The 6000-nt window shown below is 46.0% G+C and overlaps 1 pseudogene; it reads right to left on the bottom strand.

Moving 5' to 3' along the window:
* Positions 1 to 350: 350 nt before the first annotated feature.
* Positions 351 to 5552, bottom strand: LOC101701514 (ATM interactor pseudogene; annotated as a pseudogene).
* Between the last annotated feature and the right edge of the window lie 448 nt (positions 5553 to 6000).

Genomic DNA, 6000 nt, shown 5'->3' with positions numbered 1-6000 from the left:
CTTTACAGAGGTAATCAAGTTAATTATAAAAAACCCAAAAGTAATCAAATAAAATGTGGCCATTAGGTTATGCAACTAATCCAATATGACTAGTCCCCTTATAAAAAGGAGAAATTTGTTTCTTTTTTCAGATCAACATCTTACACTTTATAATACACTCACATGTATACACAAATTTTGTGTTTGTTTACAAGCAGAAAGGGAAAGGAATCCCAAAGAACCTAAGCAACTCCGTCATGGACTACATTTAACAGAGTTAATACTGTCATCCTTGTTCCCTGTTTCTGTTTTGTTTTGTTTTTTAAGGCCAGGAGGAAATGGCAAGTGCCATCCACACGTGGCCTAATTCTTTAGAAGTTGTGCAGCTCAGCACATGTCTGGGTTTCCATGGATCTGAACTGAGACTCCATTGTGTTCCAGGCCAAATCAGCCAGCAGGAAGTCATCCATGGCTGTCTGTGATTCATTGCTGGTGAAAAACTGTATTGATTTGAAAATTGCACACTCTTACTATTATTTAAGAGGTTATTCTATAAATTTTATTCTATAAATCTCCAGGACCTCCAGACCTGACCTAGAGGTCTGTGTCTTGCTGCTGCTCAGCTGCACCTTGCTCTCTGAGCAGGGACTTTACTGGCAGAGAGTCCTTCAGTCTTGGTCTTGGTGTTGGACGAATCAGTACTCATGGAAAAGCTGGAGTGTTTCAGGATGCTGCAGAGGGGCAGGTGAGGGCTGCTGTCTAAGAAGAAGTTTAAGTTCATTTGGGTCTGCGTGTTGAACATCTCCAACCCTAGGAAGTGAGTGTTGCCCCTGCACCCATAGGGAGGCAAGCAGGACTGCGAGTAAGAAGTCGGTCTGGGTCTCTATGGCCAGAGACTCCAGGACTAGCTCCGTGTTCACAGCTCTGAGTCCGCTCTCTTCAGTTTGAGTCTGGATGTTGGAGGCAGAAAACAACTCTTCAATATCAAAATCGATGCTGGCCTCTTGTTACATTTGCTGCTTTGTGTGTGCCATGTTGTTTCTGCTCTGACATGCCTGTTTGTTGTCCCTGCCTTGGAGTTGGCTGATTATAGACTGAAACCTCTATGAACTGTAAGCCAAATAAACCCCTTCCCCTTTAACTTTGGGTGTCTGGTATTTTGTCTCAGCAATGAGAGAAAAGTAACTAACACAGAAATTAGGTACCAGAGAAGTGGGGTCATTGCTGTGACATTACCTGGCCATGTGGCTCAAAAGCCTTTGGAACTGACTTGTGGGAAGGAGAAGAGTTAGGAAAGATCCAGATATGCTGGCTACAGAAGGAGCTCTGGAATGCCTTAGGCTGTTCTGTATGGGAGATTCTGGTCAGAGCTCAGAAGACCAGAAAACTGGTAGAGACCAGGCTCAGGAAGTTTCTACTGGGAAGGACTGCGTTGGTTGTTGGACTCCAGAAGTTTGTTATGACTTGACAGAAAGTCTGTCTGAATTTTGCTCGTGTTCAGAGACTTTGCTGGAAGATTCAGAGCTACCAGCTGAAAACGTAGGGCTGTAACACCTTAGGCTGTTCTGTGTGGGAGATTCTGATCAGAGATCAGAAGACCAGAAAGCTTATAAAGACCAGGCTGGGAAGGTTTCTGCTAGGAATAAGGACTGCATTGGTTGTTGGACTCCAGATGATGTGTGTTATGGCTTGGCAGAGTTTGTCTGCATTTTGTTCATGTCCAGAGACTTTGCCTGAGACTGAGATTAATGGTGGTGGACTAATTAATCTTGCAGAAGAAATTTCAAGGCAGTCGAATATTGAGGCAGTGGCATGGCTACTGTTGAGGGCTTTTAGCCTGATCTATGTGGAGAATTAAGAGCAAAGAGCCCAGCAGAATGAGTTAAAACATTTTGAGTTGGGCTAGAAAGGAAGCTCCAGTAAAGCTGTGGACTGCAAAGATAGAACAGAGGAGATCTTGATTGCTGAGAAGGAACAGGAAAATAGAAAAGATGGCCTGAGGGCATCACAGGAAGCAATAGGACTCCAACCTCTGCAGTCTCAGAATTGTAAAGGTGAAAGATTTTGCTTTGAGAAGAAAGCCCCAGAGCAACATGTTCCAGAATGGGGGCTGCCTAGGGAAGTTGTTCCAAAATGGCAGCTTAGGGAAGTTTTTCCTCAGGATTTGGTTCATAGGCATTGGACGCCTACAGCCAAAAGAGAGGGAAGACTGGCTACTACTGCTCTAGCTGGCAACAGACCTTGACATCATCCACAGGCCACTGGTTTGTTTTTTTTTTATATATTTATTGGTACATTTTAGGTATACAATACATTTACATTTATCATTGGGTGTTGGTACCTGAACATGATGTATCTTGGTTCTTATTTTTTCCCCATCACCTGTGTGCCCTTCAACCCCTCCACCCTTCCCTATTTACATAGACTTTGATTCCATGTTTTTTCTTTCTCATAATTTTTCCTTTCCCTTCTTCCCTTTCCCCTTCCCCTCCTTCCCGTTCCCCTTCCCCTTCCCCTCCCACCACCCCCACACCCTTTTACCTTTTCCTATTTCAAATTATCAATTATTCATTTTAATCATTTTCATCCTTACTTACACTTTCAGTTTCTCACACTAGAGAGACTATTCAGTATTTACATGTGTGTGTCCTATTTATTTCACTTAAGAGGATGGCCTCAATATGCATCCATTTAGCTATAAATGTCTCTAGTTTCTCATTCTTTTTGGCTGAGTAGTACTCCATTTTATAAAAAACCACATTTTCTTTATCCAGTTTCTAGTCGATGGGCACTTGGGCTGTTTCCAAGCTTTAGCTGTTACAAACTGGTTTTAGGTACGTGGAGAATCCAAGAGTTGTGGGGTTAGGAAGGCTTCCACCCAGATTTCAGAAGAAGGCCTAGGAGGCCAGGCAGCGTGGCCCTGAGAGGGCAGTGTGTAAAGCTGTGAGTGTGAAGCCAAAGGTGCAGTGGAGACTCCAGAAATTTGGAGAAGCCAGGAGTATGGATTGCCTGAGGAAAACTGCAGAGGGAGCAGACCCAGCCCAAGAGAAAAGCCCACGGGAGTCACAATCACCAGAACTGCCGCAGGGGTGGAGCCACCCAAGCCTTTCGGAGTTGGCAACTTGCCACAGATTGCCTCAGATGCTAGAAGTGGAACTGTGGGATTTAATGTTTGGCCTGCTGGATTTTGGACTTACTTTGGTCCCATTCCTTTGTATCCTCCTGTTTGTACCCTTTGGAATGGTAATGTCCATCTTGTGCCATTGAAGTAGTAATTTTTTTTTTTTTTGGTACTGGGGATCGAACTCAGGACCTTGCACTTGCAAGGCAGGTGCCGGAATCACTGAGCTAAATCCCCAGCCTAAATTGAATGCTGGAAGTGTTTGACTTTCTTTTCATTTGTACAGGGGCCTACAGTTAAGAGTTTGCCTTAAATCTCAGATGAGACTTTGGACTTGGACTTTTCAGCAATGCTAAAATGGTTCAGACTTTGGCAACTTTTAGAGATGGACTAAATGCCTTTTGTGTAAAGGAATGTACATGAGTCTTTGGGGGCCCAGGGGCAGAATGTTATGGTTTGGGTCTGGATGTCCCCCCAAAGCCTCATGTGGTCATAGGCCTGATCTAGAGTGTGTGAAGCTGGCATTGATTGATGAAGCAGTGCTAGGCCTGAGGGCACTAGGATTAAGGGTGTGAGTGCTACCTGCCCTCAGTAGTCTGAATAAGATAAAAGGGGCAGGGAAGCGCTGTTAACCCTCTTGTTACTTTTGCTGCCTTGTGTGTTCCATGTTGTTTCTGCTCTGCCGTGCCTGTTTGTTGTCCCTGCCTTGGAGTTGGCTGGTTATAGTCTGAAACCTCTATGAACTGTAAGCCAGATAAACCACTTCCCCTTTAAAAAAAAATGATGCTGTGGTTCTGGATGTGGCCAGTGGGGAGCTGGGTGTCAGGACCGGGATTGGTGTCAGACAAAAGACCACAGTTGTCCAACATCTGACCAGGCAGATTGCTTGACAAGATGTTTTCTAAGTTGCTTAATAGATCTATGGTTTGGGTCTGATTATCTGTCATACTCTGTGAGGGAAGCATACTGTTCTGTGGGCTGAAGTTTACGATGAGTGTGAATTTCTCAATATCTTCACTTAAAGCTTTAGGGTCATTCTAAGGTAACGAGCCATGAGTGACTATCTCTGCTACCAAACTGCTGTTTATACAATTGTCCGTGGGATGAATGCTCTCCAAAATGTCCCCACACATCCCAGCTTGGTCTGTCTGCATCCAGTAGTCTGGAGGACCCGGCACCCTGCAGGTCTGCGTCTCCCTAGAGACTCCACCTGACTGGAGACAGATGTCGATGAAAGTGTCTGTCTGAGCAGCGATGGATGACTTTGCTTTAGATCTGGGTAGAAGTGTCTGAGTGTGAACACTACTGGGAAGGGACATTTGCGAATCAAACTCATCTGAGAGCAAAACAACATGGAGAAGTCAGCACCAACCCACGGAGCAGAGGGGATCAAGCATTGTGAGGCACAGGACAGATCCATCTGCACGCTGATGGACGAAATGCCATTCCTTTGACATGGGCTCCCTAAATCTTGGGAAGGATTAGACAGACGCTTCCCCGCAAGATCACCTGAACACCTGTACTAACCAGCTCAACACCAGGATTTACAACTTTTGAGAGAGGCAAGCTCTCCTTAAGGTAGCACACCTCTGAATCTAGGCAGAGGATCAGGGTCCCCACAGACCGGGCACAGGTGCATGGCACCAAGGGCAGAGCCCTGATCCACTTGTAACACCACAGGCTGGGCCTCAGAGTCAGCAAATTCACAAAGACCAGGATAGACGAGAGCTGCATGACCAGAAGCTTCACCAGAGCCATGTTGAGCAGCTTCCAGAGGTATCTTGGAGGTGTGGTGACACTCTGCTTCCTGGAGCCATGAGAGTCTTCAAGAGAGGCTACAAGTTTTATTTCTGAAGTCTAGTTCTTGGGCGTCTGGCCAAGGGTTTGGTTAGCTGCTCAAGGATTCGATGGTCTTAGTAGACAACTTCTGGTTTTGCAGATAATTTTCCATTTACAGGTGGGTCCCTGTGCTCCACAGGGATCTCGCAGCCAGTGCAGTAGATGTGGGACTGCAGTGCCATCCTGCTGGCATGGTGACAGTGCATGTGCACTGGAAGGTCTCACTGCAGTTCTCCGTTTGCCTCTTCAGGTCCTGCTCAGTGCCTTATGAGTTGCTGCACTTGTCACATTTATTCTCTTCTCAACCTGCATCTTCATAAAGTGCTGTTTTCCGAAAGAAAACTGAAAATGGTCTGTTGGAGCCTCTGGGACGTCGTTCAATTGGACAATGGTAGAATTTCGGTACAGTCTTCAAATCTTTTCTTATTATTAGGCTTACTATGCCATCCTACGGGCAGTGGCTCTCAATCAGGTGCATGTTGACCACTAGGCTGTTGGGCAGGATCTTCCTGCAGCCACACATGGTGCACAAGATGGTGGTCCACATGGCTTGCAACAGCCTGCTGGTAGTTGTCCTGCAGTGCCCCGGATCCTGGAGCCCACCACTGGTCATGGTGGGGTCAGCAGTGGTTCCCCTTGCAGCTGCTGTGAGGGCCAAGATGCCCCTCACCAGAGCCTCGAGTTCTACCTAAAAAGGAGAAATCTGGACACAACCTTCAGGGAGGGGAGATCACCCAAAGAGGCATGGAAAGAAGACATCCATCTACAGGAGTGAGACCTGGAACAGATCTTTCTGAAAGGCTCCAGAAGGAAGCAAGCCTGTTGGTTTAGGACTTTTAACCTCCAGAACTGTGAGACAATACATTTCATATCTTTAAATCACCCAGTCTGAGACCTATATTATGATAGCCTTAGCAAAATAATACATTTTTTTAAAGACAGGGTCTTGCTATGTAGTTCAGGCTGGGCTTTAACTCACTATATAGCTCAGGCTGGCCTCAAACCCACAGCGATCCCCCTGCCTCAGCCTCCTGAATGTTGGGATTATAGGTGTATGCCAT

The sequence above is a fragment of the Heterocephalus glaber genome, unplaced genomic scaffold (assembly GCF_053883595.1).
Source record: "Heterocephalus glaber isolate CG9 unplaced genomic scaffold, H.glaber_assembly_v1.0 deba00001546, whole genome shotgun sequence".
NCBI classification, from domain to species: domain Eukaryota; kingdom Metazoa; phylum Chordata; class Mammalia; order Rodentia; family Bathyergidae; genus Heterocephalus; species Heterocephalus glaber.
The sequence above is the reverse complement of the archived record's forward strand: the minus strand, read 5'-3'. Positions and strand labels throughout refer to the sequence as shown.